Here is a 16,940-nt window from a genome sequence, read left to right on the forward strand (position 1 = left end):
CCCCAGCCTGTCTATGGTCCCCCAGTGGCTAGAAATGTTGATAGGTGTAAACCGAGCCCTGGGTATCCTGCTCTGCCTTTGAGAAAATGAAAGCTCAGATGAGCCGTTTTGGAATCTGCTTGTTATGAGGTCATAACAAGCAAGGTTACCTCCCCTTTCTCTGCTTTGCCCGCCCAGAGAATTTGGCCAACCTATGAGAGAGAGACATCATGGCTTTCAAACAAGAAAAGTGGCAGTTGGTCAAGGCCACACCCCCACCCTCCACCTTGCCACTCCCTCTCTCCTCCTCAATAGCTTCAGACACAGAAATGGCACATACTAAGGAAAGCTCATTGTAGGACTGGCTCTAGTGGCTGTAATTCTGCACCAAAGCTGAATTTCTGGAAAGAGACTTCAGATACAGTATTAGGGGACCACTGAGGTCTATATAAAAGCATCCAAAGAACACCATGTCATGGGACCTTTAAGTCAAGCGTGATTTTGCCTTACCCATAAAAGAATGATCTTAGTCCTTTCCACACAGTGAGGCATACAGCCTATCAATTAAACACTGGTATCGCATCGGCACTCGGTATCGGTCGACACCCAAAACCCCGCGTATCAGGACTGAAAAAGTGAGATTGGTGAATCCCTAGACGATACTACTATTATCTGCAATGTATTTCAGCCACATACGTCTGCATGTAGCTTAAATTAATAAACATGTTCGGGGTAAATGCGCTTACAGTGTTAGACAAAAAGAAAATCGTACCTATTTTTACATAAGAATACTGGGGCATCTAATAACATGTGTTACGGCAACAGTTTTTAATTTACCATAAGAAACTAGCACTATTCACTATTAGCTGCAAACCTTTACAGTACAAACAACATTCACACTCTTGTCGTTGCATGGGAAACAGATTTATTGGTACAGAGACATTGCAAAAGTGAAGGTAAATAAATTCAACAGTGCAAAAAGCAACCAAGGAAGGATAAAATGCTTGAAACGAAGCAAGAGCTCGCCAATAATCTCAACAGTTCATCTTGATAATAATACACTTTAGACATAATCGACCACAGTTCAGCAGACTAGACATGTTAATTAACTAAATAGTGTTTTTTGAGACACTAATCCATACATTATGTATCATCAATCAGTACACTGCTGTTTAGGTCACGGGGATTCGTAGCACTTGTGGCACCGTTTTTCATGGAAACGATTAATAAATGCAGCAGTTGTCAAATACCTGTAGGTGAAACGCTGAGCACAGAACCACCACAGAGGTAGTTTTTTCTGTTACCTCTACACCTCTGGAACAATTAAATAGTTGTACTCTTAATTATTGCGGTGGTATTCGAACACTTACTGTTTGAAACGGAATGACTACTGGGTCACAGGGCAGTAAATACTGCTGTGCCACTGATTAAATTCACCCAATAATTAAGCAGACATCATTGATTCCCTGCAGAGAAATGGAGAAATGGAGAGAGTGCGTGTGAGAGAGACTCCCTTTCTGTCCCTGTGCTTCCTGTAGCCCCTGCAGCGGTGGGCCAGTCAGATATGCGTAATTTGGGAAATGAGCAGAAGTCAATTCCACTTAAACCGACAGTGGTGGTTGGACACGTCAATGTTCCATGTTGTTGACTCCCTTCATTTTCTTTCTCCCTGACTTCCTCTGTGTAATTGACAGAGCGATCGAAGGGAATGAGAATGTGTGTCAGAGATTATGATTGTGTGTGTGTGTGTGTGTGAGTGCGCGTGGGTGTGTAAAAGGAAAGGGCTTGAAATTGTAACTATTTCTTTCACAACAAATACCTAACTTACTGAATAGTTAGTTTATTAAATGGAGAAATAAAATGTTGGAGAGCCTAACATGAAACCTGCTTGCTTGTGCATGTGTGACTGCGATCTGCCAGTCTATTTCCATGTGTGACTCCGCCCCCATGAAACCATTACTGCCCCAGGCCGGGAGGTAAATTTACGAATCCCACTATGGCCACGCCAAGACCCACCCTACGAAGCAGCTCGATTGGTTGGGGTTAGGCATTTGACCTCGAGTGGTTAAGGTTAGGATAGCCGTTAGGGATAGGTCCTGTACAAATGGAGTTACGTTACCTTGCGTACGCATGGACGCCTGGCCAATAAATGCTATTAAAGGGAGGGTCTTGGCGTGGCCATAGTGGGATTCGTAATAACGCCGGAGGTTGTCGTTTCAATGAACGTTGGCTGGAAGATGAAAAATACAAATTATGGATTAAACCGGGACAAACCCCACGAGTTGCCTCTTGTAAAGTCTGCAAAAAAGACGTGCAGCTTTTCACAATGAAGCTGTAAGGACATGAAGGGTAAGCCATAGACTTTTCAAGTAAGCCAACTGAAGCAGCCTACTGTACACGTTAGCGCCTATTTGTTTACGCTAGTAACTGCTAGCTAGGAATTCGCAGGCTAAGTGACTGAGAGTACTTGGTGTGATAATGTAATTGTAGTATTGCATGTCTGTTATGGCACATTCATTTGTGGAATATGTTACATCACAGTAACTGTAACGTTAACTACCCGCAAATTAAAACCTGCAAACGTTAGCCCGGTGCATATCAACAATCGTTGATTGCTGAACAGAAATCGTGTCAAATCGAGTGTCATACAAGTAGCCTACTGTAAGGATGAGGATGGCGTTATGCAATATTTACACTGCTCTATTCCAGTAGATACATCTATATGTCTTGGCAATGAAATACATTTTCTTTTTCAATTAATATAGGCTATTTATCAGACTATGTCTGTCTTCGTATTTTCAGCCCTTAAAATTACTTCAGTTTTACACCCTGAAAATCACATTTTTGGCTGTTTTATAGCATTTACTCTTTTAATAAGATTATAAACACTAAATAATAATTTTTACTCTGTATTGGTATGTAATTCATGGTGGTGTAAGGTGCTGGAAAAAGCTTTAAAATGGACCTTGAAAGTGCTTGAAAAGTGCTTGAATTTGACCTTGGAAAAGGTGTACGAACCCTGAACTAAACAAATATGTACTGCTTGAACAATTTAGAAGAACGCTTGTGTACTTTTGCGTGTCTTTTTTTTTTTTTCAAATCAATCAGTAGCTTTAAAAGTAGGGTGTAAAATACACACAAATAAGCGTAAGGTTAGGGGGGTTAGTTGATTTATCTAATGATTAATTCTTGTGAGTTTAGTAATGCAGTTGTATGCTTGTGTTAAATCTGTGTGGGCAGGTGGAGTACACACCACACATTACAGGCACACACTAGAAAGCAGAAAAAGCGTGAAGGCGTTTTACTTTTGATGCCAGTGCATGTATTTTTGGTACTGTAGTTATCCTTTCACAGCTGGCTACCACAGCTGGTTACCAGAGCTGCCACAGCTAACAAATGTGTCGCCACAGTCAGATCCCACGTAAAGAACCATTGTAAAGTCAATTGCAGGAAATAAATAGATGCTACAGTTTGCCCCAGTTTGAAGTTTAAGTCTAGAATTACCATCATATAGTTTTATGAAGTGGAAGGAATCATTTTGTGTGTCCATGGTTATAGTAAAGTAAAATTCCATTAGTTTTTTTGTATAGACTAAGGTGAAACTCTACAGCTTTAAATCATCAGTGTGATGAGCAACCACATTAGAAAATATCTTTGATAAAATGTCAAAGGTGCAAGAAGCGAGAAGTCAACTATGCCTCCCAAGGTGCATTTTGGCAAGAAACATCCAATCACTGAGCTTAAATTTCTCTTCCATACACCACTAATGGTGAGTGAAAGTAAAAGATTACACTAGAAACGTGATAAAACATTCAGCAGTTTAAATCAGGCCAATTGCTGGATACACATTGGATACATTTGGCAAATGCAGTGTTTTGTTGCCAGTTGCATTGCATTTAGAATTTGCTACAGCTCTAATTTGCTCCCCTGATTGGCTTCTTCTTTTCATAACAATAGCAGGTGAGGCTCATGGTAGTAATCACAGCCATCCACCATATTTTTTGGAGCTAAGTTTGAAATAATATCATTCAGACCTTTTGAAGAAATATATATAATGTGTATAACATTCCAAGGAAACACTTTTTGAAACCTCTCCAAGTGAGGAAGTATGCGCTTCTATGCAAAACCATTCCTGCACTCTCATCCTTAGAAGAAATTATAACAAACAATTCCAAAAAGAGGGGTTTGATTTTTCAGAAAACGATTGGACAAAAACCTGTGACTCATCTCAGAAACAAACAGCAAAATCTAATTTGAAGCTACTCCAATATACAGTAATTGGCTGATGCAGACATACACAACTCCCGTTAAATTGAATAAATACAACAGTAATACACCTGACCTTTGCTTTAAATGCTATGAGGCTAAAGGAACATTCATGCACTGTGTCTGGGAGTGGGACAAAATGAAAACATTCTGGAGGGAGATGATCATTAAAACCATGTTCATCTCGTCTGTGAACATTCCACTTGACCCTAAGGTGATATTGCTGCACCTGTATCCAACAAATCTGAAAGCCCAAGAATATAAATGTATTGATTTTGCTATACTACAGGCAAAAAGGACTATAGCTCTCATCTGGAAGAAAATGGAGGCACCTACATCTGGTGCTTGGATCAAGAATATGGAGAGATTAACATATATATTAAAAAACAAATTGGGGGTGTATGAAAAAAGTTTATTAAAAAACAGGAGACATAGGGGAGCTTCTACAGATAGGACAGGTAAATGAGGGACAGGATAACTAAAATTCAAGCTGTTAAAAGTTGTAATTGCAATGGAAAATCAATAAAAACAAAAAGGAAATAAATATCATTCAGGAGCCAGTGGCTCTGTTGTCACTTTTCTAGTTAAGAGAATTTGTTTTAAATATCATTGTATTACCTACCTTACCAATACCCAGAAGTAGCCTATCTTGGCCTCTTTGAATGCTGTTCCAAAATTGTAGGTTAAATGTCCCATCCGGCTGCCATAGCAAAATATTCCTGCAGGGAACCACCATCTAAACGGGAGCAGTGTTTCTATGAAAGTTGTCATTAAACTTTTGTCCACCGTCATGGATCATCGCCTAAGTATGAATGCTTACAGCTGAACCTCTATTAAGTAAGTGAAGCCCTGTAAAGTGCCGGGTGTTACTGTTAAATTAATAATTATCAGGAGATTGAATGTTAGGGAGTCGGTCAGAGCGACAGCGGCTGTTAAAGCTTTTGTGGTTTTAAAATTGTAAATTGCATCTTTCAGACTGTAGAGACATTCAAGAGACAAGGTTAATAAACTGTCTCACTGACAGACTTTCTTGTAAAGCAACCACATGACGAATTGCCATTGAGTTCTCAGAGGTCTTCTGAAGATAATATTATTATTTTTTTAAGTTATATTATGCTTTTATGATAATGTTGTGTCATGTGTGTTCTCCTCAGCAGCTTTATAGCTGTGGTTAGCTGATCTAATTGACTTTCATTATTGAAGAATGGGTCGTGCCATCACGTCATGAAGGATTTAATCATTTTGCTGAGATTCTCATTTGCTTCTACTCTCTCTCTATTGTGTAGAAAACATTGTCCTTCTGACTATATTAACAATAACAAAAAGGTTATTGTGCACAATGGGGGAAAGTTGTTTTTATACTACTTTATTTTGTGCACAGTGGGGAAAAGTTATGTTTTTATACTACTTTATTTTTTATACTGAAAATATGCATTCTTGTAGGTGATGTGCTTTTATTGAGGTCACATGTTCTTGTGCATACATCTTAACTCATTAAGATAACAGGTCTCTCCACAAAAAGCAGAATAGTTCATGAAATCGTGAGGTGACAAATGGAAATGCTGTACATACTGTACAAGTGTTTTTTTGGTAATCTTTAGACTGTCTTTGCTTGAAAGGGAAGCGAAAGCGTAGTGAAAATGAGTTTTCTTGGGCTGGAAAATCTTTTGTTCTCATTCCTGGTGGCTGTGAGCGATAACAATGTCTCGCTGGTGTCGCACACAGAGCTCATGTTCGATTTAGTAGAAATTCTTTGGCCCATCGCTGCACTAAGTCTTCGTAGTGCCGCCAGAGTTTCAACCTTGAGGGTTACAGCTGTCATTCTCCTTCTGTCGGACATCACATCCATATAGATATCCATCAAATAATCCTTCAAAGGTTTTTCACAATCTTGGCAAAAGCTAAAAGAGTATAACATACAACTGTCTGTATCTACTGTGTATGTAATTCGAAAACTCTTGTATGCAGTATACTAACTAGAGCTGGGCAATATATCGATATTATATCGATATCGTGATATGAGACTAGATATCGTCTTAGATTTTGGATATCGTAATATCGTAATATGGCATAAGTGTTGTCTTTTCCTGGTTTTAAAGGCTGCATTACAGTAAAGTGATGTCATTTTCTGAACGTACCAGACTGTTATAACTGTTCTATTATTTGCCTTTACCCACTTAGTCATTATATTCACATTACTGATGATTATTTATCACAAACCTCATTGTGTAAATATTTTGTGAAAGCACCAATAGTCAACACTACAATTTCGTTGTGGTATCGATATCGAGGTATTTGTCCAAAAATATTTTCAATATTTCATTTTCTCCATATTGCCCAGCCCTAATACTAACCCATATAACAGGCAAATGGAAGACAAACAGATAGACCTTTTCTTTGCCATTCGTTTTCTAGTTTTGAAACTACACATCCACTTTTTAGGAGATGATGCTTTGTTGTACTAAAGTATGTTTCAGGTGTTCATTTTGCTTTCGATAGGATGAACTGATGTGTGTGTGTGTGTGTGTGTGTGTGTGTGTGTGTGTGTGAACAAATTCTCTCCGTGCCCTGCCTTCCTTGTAAAGGCCATTCATTGGTTGGATGGATTTTAGGGCCACTCTTTTGTGTGTGTCTTGACCAAAAGAGTCTGGCAATGTTAATATTTCTCATTACAGGAGACTGTCCACCCAGAGAGAACACACACAATGAACTCTTCTGTCCTTATTCTCTGAGTCCATCTGTCTGTCCCTCACATTTCCTTCCATTTACCCACTCTTTCTCTTTCTTTGTCACACTTTACAGTCAGTTTTGAAGGCTTTTATTCTGCGGCCCATAATTGGCAAAGAACATTGTTTCAATCAAGATTGTTGGACACAGATCAGAACAGCTCATTGAAAAATCTTCTACTGGCTTGTTACAGTCTGAATGAAAAGCAAAGATGAAATGTTTTTTTTTTAATCTAATTATAAACTTGATCATAACCATTATTATGTCTGGGTAATGTCATTACAGTTCAAGACTTTATTATTTATTATTTCTCCTTTGACAGTTCAACCAGTTCTCTAATATGAATGCAAAAATAACCCCAACCAACAAGTCCTCCAACCTAAAGGGTCCCTGTGGACTTTTCTTGTAAATAAAAAAAAAAGCTTATGTTTATATTCAGTGTTATTCACCAAAACACATTGTGTGTATCCTTGAGGTCTAACAAATGTGTTGAGTGCATTTCCTTCCTAGTCATAACACGTTTGCAAAGATGAAGTATTTAAAATCCAACATGAGTTCATTCATGTTTTCTTCTCTGCATTTATTGGCGCATTGCAGCATATCTTGATATGATACTGCCACCTGTTGAATGGCGGAATAGAGTAAAACCATTAGCAGGACTGTGTATCACGTCACCCGAGTGTGTACGTGCATGTGCGTCCTTGTGCTCTAGAAAAACATCTCCGTAGCACTACTAGAGGGCAGAAACAACACAGGGAACTGAATTTAATATATTTGTCAGTACCTTACCCAGACCTGTAAAAATACTATATATACTAAATGTACTAATGAAGGTGGGGAAAAGATTATGGTAATTGTTAAAAGAAAGTTAGTCTATATCCACGACGTTCCACTTCCGGGATTGCTTTGTTGTCGCCGTAAATTCGGCCGGGTTTCTGTTACCTTCCTCTTTCTTTGTGTTGGAATTCTAAACTCCGGTTGATTTCTGAGGACTATGGTTAACTGCTCCTCAGATCTCTGCAGGGTAAATCCAGACAGACTATCTGTCCAATCTGAGTTTTCTGTTGCACAACTAAAACAACTTTTGAACGTACACGTTCCACCAAAACAAGTTCCTTCCTGAGGCTATTTTGCAGCGGCACGGTGGCTCTGTCCGGTGCCTGGCACCGCCCATGACGATTGTGATTAATTTAAAGAAATGCCAATAAACCACAGCATTTTTTTCTCCCACCCCGGAATGCTGTGTGGACTAGCCAGACCCTCCTTTGCAGCGCCGTGGAGAAAGGTCTGGCAAAGCGAGACTAAAAGGAAGTTTCCCTACCCTAGTTGGAAGGGTTTGGGATGCGAAAAGCGAATACTTCACATTTTGCTGCAAAATCATTATTGGAGCTATTGCAGTGATTTTTCCCACTTCTTCCAAATTGCCACTGTCAGATTGTGTCAAATAGTTTTAGAGTTTGAAATATCCTCAGGCTTAAAACCGTAATTCAAAGTTGATCTTTCACAACTGAAATTCAGAGACATTCTTCATTTGAACTATCCTTGTTATCTTTTTTCGTCTACTGCTTTGGCCTCAATCTCTTGAAAGTGAAATAAAAAGTTGTGAGTAGGCTTGGGCCAGTGCAAAAACGTTAGCCCCCAAATATATGTAACAAGCTAAGCTACAGCAACATGGCAAAATGAGTTTACCACATCAAAGCTATTTTTTTAAATAAATCCATGTACACAACATAAACCTGTTTGGCAGTGGCGTCAGTGATCCTCAGCAGCTTTATTTCAGACCAGCAGAATGTAGCTTATGTGGAGCTACCACGCTAATGAAGCTCAGCGCAAATTCTTTCAGGAAGTATTCTAATCACTGCAATCGCCACTGTCTCTCCCTAAATCTTTTCAGCTGTTAAGGTGTTCACTCTTCAGTAAACCAATCAGAATTGGCCACAAATTCATGATCCAATCACAGCATGACATCCTGCTCATGTCTCTCTCCTTGCTATCAGCTGGCTTCTCAGGCAAACGTGCAACCCTCCTCCTCCCCTTCCACCTCCAGGCGTCATCATCCTCTGCAACCGGAGTCGCCTCCTGGTTCCCTCTCCGCCATCATCAGTGTCTAGGCTCCATCGGGTGGTGGTGGTATGTCTGTTTCTCTACCCCTTTAAATATTAAAAATATTTTAATGATCGAGTCTAATCTCCAAAGACTTTGTACATTTCATGTACATTTCATATTATGCTTAGCTACAATAAATATTTGCATATCTGCAACGAAGTCTCTCCTGATTGAAATTAATCGATAAAAGAGCTAAGGTATTCGATTCGGAGAACAGCAACACTATTGAAAAGTGAAACTAGTAACGCTACTGCCCAACACTGCTTGAAATATAAGTTGGATTTAGTGCAGTGACGCCGTCGGCACAGGTTGATAATGTCAGCTAGTTTTCAATTTGCCGGAAGGTGTCATAATGACAAAGTGGACAAGGTTTAGCTTTGTAGACCAAACTGGTGATACCCGAAATCCGGAAATCCACCCAATTCTAGTAGTGAATGATGCCAATAAGACTTGTACCACTATGATCTTTTATAAAGGAGATCACTGTTTTTTTCTTTCTTCTGTGAACCACAAAGTAATTTTAATTTTTGATATTTTCTGTAGCTCTGAAATATGAGCACTGATACTTTATATTGAGATTAAGACTGTACAATCATGCACCTTTGCTTAAAAAGCTTGTTTTGCAAGTTTTTGAAAAGGCACTGAATTACCTGTATTGGTGTGAATCATCTGACAACAGCGCTTGTTTTAAATATGCATCAAATCTAACCTTTGAATCAAATCAAATTGTTTAGAAAGGATGAAAAAAAAGACAATAGTTGTGTGTTTCAGTAACATTCTACTCTCTTAACAAATAAATGTAACCTAAAGCTTTTAAACAGCTTGTGAGGTAATGCTAGGGGTGTAACTAAATAATTGTCAATACTTATCCCACAAATCCCCAACTCACTCAATAATGGAGAACACCAGATTTGTCTTGCCTGCACAACAATACACTGATTATTAGAGGTGTGAATCTTCACTGATCTCCCGATTCGATTATGATTATCAGGTCAGTGATTTGATTCGATATCTCGATGCATCACGATGCTTCAAAATAATTTTTTCTATTAAAGCCATATAGGATATTTGACTTGACAAACTTGCATTGTCAAGTGCAATGCCCAAGCTGCAATAAGTAACTTTAGACTGGAATGATGAAGTGTTTGGGTTCATTTCTTTAAAGTAGCTACCACGAAGGTTTACCTATTTTGGATTAGTCATATACCACCCTACTTTTAGCCAGCAAATCTATTGTGCTGAATTGGAATAACTGACCCCAGACAACTCTTTAACAAAAAAGGCACTGTTTACTGAACAATAATTTAAATGTATAAATAAAATGTAGCTGTTAGATTGAATAACAAAAAAAAAACACAAATCACACCTTTCAAATATGCTAACTGCAATATTTCTTCAAATGATATTACACACAACTACCCCTTTACCTGTTTGTCGGTCAATTTCCACTTATAACACTCCAGCTACACAAAATTATTCCTCCTTACAGCAGTTTCAATGTAAAACTTACTCAAACCCTGTTAAACCACTGTGTTACCACACACCTACCCCCCCCCCCCCCTCCCCCTCCACACACACACACACACACGCCGAGAGGAAAAAAAGTTGCGGGCTCATGTGGACGTGCAGCAGCCAGCAGGATGTTAAAACGAAAACCAATCACCAGCTACGGCAAAGTCCTCTTCAGCAGAGAAACATGCCGGCGTCCTCTCCGGTCCTAAATCAACGTCCTCCAAACCAGCAATTCTCCGCCGTTAGCTCCAACTTTAGCTAGTCCGTTAGCTCCAACTTTAGCTAGTCCGTTAGCTCCAACTTTAGCTAGTCCGTTAGCTCCAACTTTAGCTAGTCCGTTAGCTCCAACTTTAGCCAGGCACACTAGCACAATGTTTGTTCTAAACCACTGCTGTTAGACAGGAAAAGTGTCGTAGTGTAGCTACACTTCTCCAGTTTCGTTATTCCACTTAGATCGTTTCCAAGCTAACTATTCTAGTGTCTGTCGATGTTTCTCAGTGTTTTCTTTCCTCTTCTCGATTTGCGATCCTCTCCACTCCCGTGTCTCCGCTCAGCCGTTTTGCGTGTGTGTGTGTGTTTGTTTGTGTGTCTGTCTGTGTGTGTGTGTGTGTGTGTGAGAGAAATGGGTTAGCTAGGCTACTGAGAATGTTATCTTTCATTTGAATGTTTATACCGGAAAATTAACGAGCAACGTCATTGCGTTATAATGGATTATGGTGGGCCACTGCATCGTTGCAGCATCGTCCATGTCCGCATCCCGATGCATCGATTATTTGATTAATTTCAACACCTCTACGGAGTATCTGGTTGTTTTCTTGCTTCAAGTGAAAATCCTGCAGTAACCACAGATAAGTTCTTGTGTCAAAAGAGAGAGCTGCGTTATGCGATAAGGCAGAGAACCATCACAGACAACGAGGCCCATTTCTTCCTCGACTCCATCCATCCTAAGTTAGAGACGGTTTAAATGTAGACTCTTTTGAGTTGTTGGTAATTAGAATTGGAGTGAGGTATCCACACATAAAAAAATGCTGTCATTGTAAGATGACAACAAAAGCATTGCATGGTGGGAGAGAGAAATATTCCATCTCGAACAATGAGACAAGGTGGTTAATTACGGAGTTCATTTCTAATTAGCGACATGAGCGGTGCAGGGGATGTAGCAGAATAGGGAGAGTTGCCGTTGTTAGCTGGATGGATTCAGTGTTTTGCCGTGTGTTGCTGCTGAGATAGGCCCCGTGCCTGAAAATGGTGGTTGTGCATCCAGCAGCACCATCCATGGTCCCTCAGAGGGATGTATTGCCAGAAAAAAATGCTGAATAAATAGGTGTTTGGCACAGTGAAGTGCTGTTCTGGGGAAGGGATGAACAGCAGACCAAAGGGGACTAAAAACGTAAGCATGGTCATTACCTGCATGCTGAAAGTATCACCTAAAGCAGACCTTCCCTGCTATAAATCACAGTGGCGTAAGATATACACAACACACGACTGACTATTACATATTGTTAGAACATTTAATTTCAAGTCTATACATTCCACAAATATATCACATTTCCTATGTTATCCAGCCATGTCATGCTGGATTACCCCACAAATATGTTTCCCAAAGTGGACCAAATATTTCCTTTCTTCAGAGCCTGGGTTTACTTTCGACAATCCAGACTACTCCAGTTGGCAGCCACAGGCATGTGTGAGACGAGAGCATGGATGCGGGAAGCCATGAAACAAATTGGATAAATGTTATTTCTGGAGGAACGTTAAAATGGGATGCAGGAATCTTATTGAGGCAACCATGCTTGAAATTGGGTGAAATCACACATTAACAGAACATGGCAGATTTTGCATTCACCTTTTGTTAACTCTGGCTCTCCTGCAGTTCTTTGCATACTGTTTACAGTAAGACCTATTTTTAGTGGGCTTGGATCATGCATAATACGCGCAGGTTGTTTATACATTCACACATATGCAATAAATGTAAACGTGCAAGTATATGCACAGGCATGTGCAGCTTTTCTCCCCTGGATTTTTTGCCGTCCACTTTACTTCACTCCAAACTAATTTAAAGGTCACCGACTTTGCCCAAACTGACTGTAATGTTCAATATAACCGCACAAAGGTGCAATCAGGCAGTAGTGAAACCTACTGGGGTGTAAAGGCTATGGCTGTATAGAGACAATGAAATGAAACCTAGGAGGAAAGAGTGTGTCAGGGAGTGTGTATGTGCACCCTGCGTGTTTTCAGGGTTGCACAACGTCTCTCCTGCTGCAAATCACCTGGATATTGTGTTTGACTTCCTCTTTAGGGACATATTAGATGCATTTGAGTTGCTCTGGCTGATGCAACAATGTCAAGTGGTACACTTGAAAAGAGATCATCCATTCAAATGTTCCTCATAATCTTGAGAGTAACTTAAACCTCCAGTGTTTTCGAAATGGGAATTTAAGACAGACTTTAGTTTCACATTTGAATAAGAGGTCAGATAGGAGGCATCAACATACCTTTAGTATTGAATGAAAAGTTGTTGAATAAACAAGGAATTTAAATTAAGAAAAAAATAAATTCACTAAGTTTTCATACATTTCTATTTGCATAATACTTAAAGGTGCCCTGCCACACGTATTTCATTACTTTGTGGTAATGTCTGAAGTTCTACCATGGACTCTAACATTTTTTGTGGAAAAAAATGCCTTGGTTACCTTGTTTCAAGCCATTCTAGCGTGGTATAGAAAGCCAGACTTGTGCCAGTTCTCATTAATGTTCAACAAGCTAAGCTGCTTGACTCTGATTGGCTAACAGCTAGCCAATGAGAGCCTGGCTATCAGCATCCTTTACCCAGCCCAACTGGGCGTGCTAATGAATAGTAATGAGCTCAGGCAAGACGACATCAGACTGACCAGCTTCTGTAATTGGCCTGATTTCTCCGCTTACTTCTTTTCAGTGGCTAGAGCTGACAGAGGAGGTAGCAGTTCATTTTCACATTCACAACATAACACAAACACATATGGACCTAACATATTTCAAAAAATGCAAGTAGAAACCGTTTTGTGTGGCAGGGCACCTTTAAGCAATCAAAATAAGTTGTTTTTTGTCACTTGTGTAGAGATGGGATCTTCTTCTTTTCTCCAGTTTCTGTAAGTGTATCCGTACCTGGGCTGTCTTACCGTAAGTTACGGTAAGACAGCCCTGGGTGTAAAGAGGTTATTTTCTATCTTTTTTAACTTTTATGTTTGTGCTCCCTCCCCATCCTCTCTGTTTAGAACTATGATTCACAGCTCTAGGGCCATCTTTTTATCTATTTCACTCCTCACTTCCCGCGGGATCACCTTTGAAATCTTCCAAGGTGATGTTACACATACAGGCAAAATGTAGTCTTGAAATCTCTCTTTTAAATTCCATCACAAATGGTTTTGGAATTTAAGTGTGCAATGAATTTGGAGAGTTAGCTGTTGTGATAGTCAAATCTGATTGGTCAAGTCTTGCGTCAAGTCTTGCCTATCGTTGTCTGATCATTGAGTCATGATTTTTCTTTCTTTCCTCATTGATCCATATTCTCATTTGCAACATTGACTTCCATTTTTTCCACACCAGATAAGAGAGCTGAAATGAAAAGTTGTCAGTTGTATTTTTTGCCTCCTCAGTTTTAAGCTCTACATAGAAAAATAGCAAAAACATCAACAAATTTAAACATTAATAATATTTATCAGATAAAAACAACCTTGCATACAGCAATTGTCTTTTTGGCAAATTAAAAACATTGGTTCAATCGATCAATTTATTTGGCACATGAAATTGTACAAGGTACAATTGTACATTGTAAATTGTACAAGGTAAAGCTCCTTTAACTTGTGCATGATTCATCATAAAGCAGAATGTGGCCTTCAGATCACCACACAGAAAAAGAGTCACTCGTTTTTATGGCACCTGTACATAATTTAGTATATACATAATTTAGTATATTTATTGTGACAATAACCAGCTATGATGAGGCAACTGCACAGGACACACCTCCCACCAGCGTAAGTCAGTTGTAACACCTGAACCCAACATGTTATGTGCTGTAATTGAGAATGTATGAAAACCAGCTAGCAGGCAGGCCATGAAATCAAAATACTTATCATAAAGTTTTGGATAAATGGTTTAAATGTATTGTACAGTACAAGCCTATGTATTAATATAAATTACCTTTATAAAAAATAAAATTCAAAGAAGATATGTGTATGAAGATACATTGAGACATTTGTAAATTAACTGACAGGGCTGTGGGGGCACAGGTAGGTAAAATGTTGGTATGGCTAATGTCCATTGCTTGCGCAGTATTGGGTAGCATTTGATTTATATTTGTATTGATAGTGTAATGTACAGTGCACTAGAATATAGTCATTAGTTATAAATGCTGACACCTGTGTGCCAAAAAAAATATTTTTTTACATTTTAAAGTCAGAAAACAAAATAGGATTTAAAAACACGGTGGAAAAAGATGACCGTAAACTACAAAAGCAACTGAACAGAAAGCACTTCAAAGATAACAAAGCGCTCCAAGAGACAAAATTAAGATACTGCCAACAGCTTTTACAAAAACATTTGAATAATTTGCGGCTCAGTCCTGTCGGACCAATTTAGATAATTGCTTCATGTCTAGTTTTCGCTCTCTCTGCTCATACACATACCTCAAACAACCTGTTAATTTTGGTGACTGTGTGCACTAATTCCCTTGTTCTTTTGTGCCATTTGGCTGTTAGTTACAACCGGTGTTAATCGCAGAGACAGCATCTGTCTTCTTTCTTTCTCTCACACCCTCTTTTTCTCATTGAATCTTTAACTCGTTGTCTCTCCACTTTTCTGGCGCCTTCTTTCACACTGAGGGTCACAGTTAGTTCTTTGCCCAGACAGACAGGCTCATCCAGCTACCATCCAAAAACTCGAGATGCCTCGTCCAGACAACAAGTTGTTTGGTTCCACTTTGGCTGAGACCAATCGCTTCATTTACTGCTTGTGTGTTCATATTTTATGGCTTTGTCCGACCAATGTGGCTCTTGTGCAACACAATGGAGACCAGGGGCGGGAGTTGTAAGGTTCACACGGTTCGCTCCTCTCCGCCTGAATGTTTTCTTGTTGCCATGCTTGATTCTCTTTCCCTTGTTCTGTCTTTCTCTCTCAGACACCCACACTGTCTTTTCTGTCAGAGACTCATCCAGAATTGTCCAGCGCCAGACATAATTCAAAAATGGACACAAACTCCTTGTTCACTGTTCCATATCAGTCAATTACTGTGTCTACATTGGTGTTTGTGTGTGAGGGGGTATTGGCGATTCTCTCTGAATGTGTGTAAGTGTGCCAAAATGAGGGACAGTGTGGTTAATGGGTGTGTGGGTGGTGTCAGCCCTCACTGTGTTAACTAACAAATCATCAGTGTCCTATTTTTTATGTTGCTTAGAGGCTTGTTTCCAGTCTATAGACAGATCTGACAGTGATCAATAAGCTGCTGTCTCTGTGTGGGTTTGTGTGTGTGCGCCTTGCTGTGTTTGCATTTGTGTGTGTGTGTGTGTGTGTCTGTGTGTGTGTGTGTGTGTGTGTGTGTGTGTGTGGATCATTAAGCTCCTCTGGGGATGGCACTGTTCTGTTTTCATTTGGCAGACATCAGGGAGCTGGGCAGCCATGTCATTGAAACAACTAAGTCTTCACACTGATAGATAATCAAAATGTACTGCAGAGCCTGATAGATGGCATGGCATTACATGGCAGCCTTCTAAAGTGGGTTGACAGGTTTCTTAGCTGTTACCAGTGAGAGCCTTCAAGTCATGATGCATCATTAATTAGCACACCATTATTATTAAAAAACTTAATTCAAGCCCACATTATGCCCCCTCTCATCTGCTCTGATGTTTGCTTCTTAATTTGAGTATTTTTTAGTCATGTTTTTAAAGCCACGGCGTCCCTCCATCAGGTCCTGTCAGAGTTCTCTAAATTTGAGGGCTGCAGCTGACAATGGTTTTCATTAGTGATTGATCTGCTGTAGAGCTGCAAAGATTAATTGATTAATCGATTTGTCGTTAACTATCAAATTGATCGCCGACTATTTTGATAATCGATTATTTGGTTTATATATTCTCTGATTTCACCTTCTTAAATGTGAATATTTCCTAGTTTCGTCACTCCTATGACAGTAGACTGAATATCGTTGAGTTGTGGACAAAACAAGACATTTGAGGACGACATCTTGGGCTTTGGGAAACACTGATCGAATTTTTTTAACCCTTTTCGGACATCTTATAGACCAAACAACTATTCGATGAAGTGAGATAATAATCGAGAGCTTAATCGACAATCAAAAAATAATTGTTAGTTGCAGAGGG

This window comes from Perca fluviatilis, chromosome 11 (genome assembly GCF_010015445.1).
Source record: "Perca fluviatilis chromosome 11, GENO_Pfluv_1.0, whole genome shotgun sequence".
NCBI lineage: Eukaryota > Metazoa > Chordata > Actinopteri > Perciformes > Percidae > Perca > Perca fluviatilis.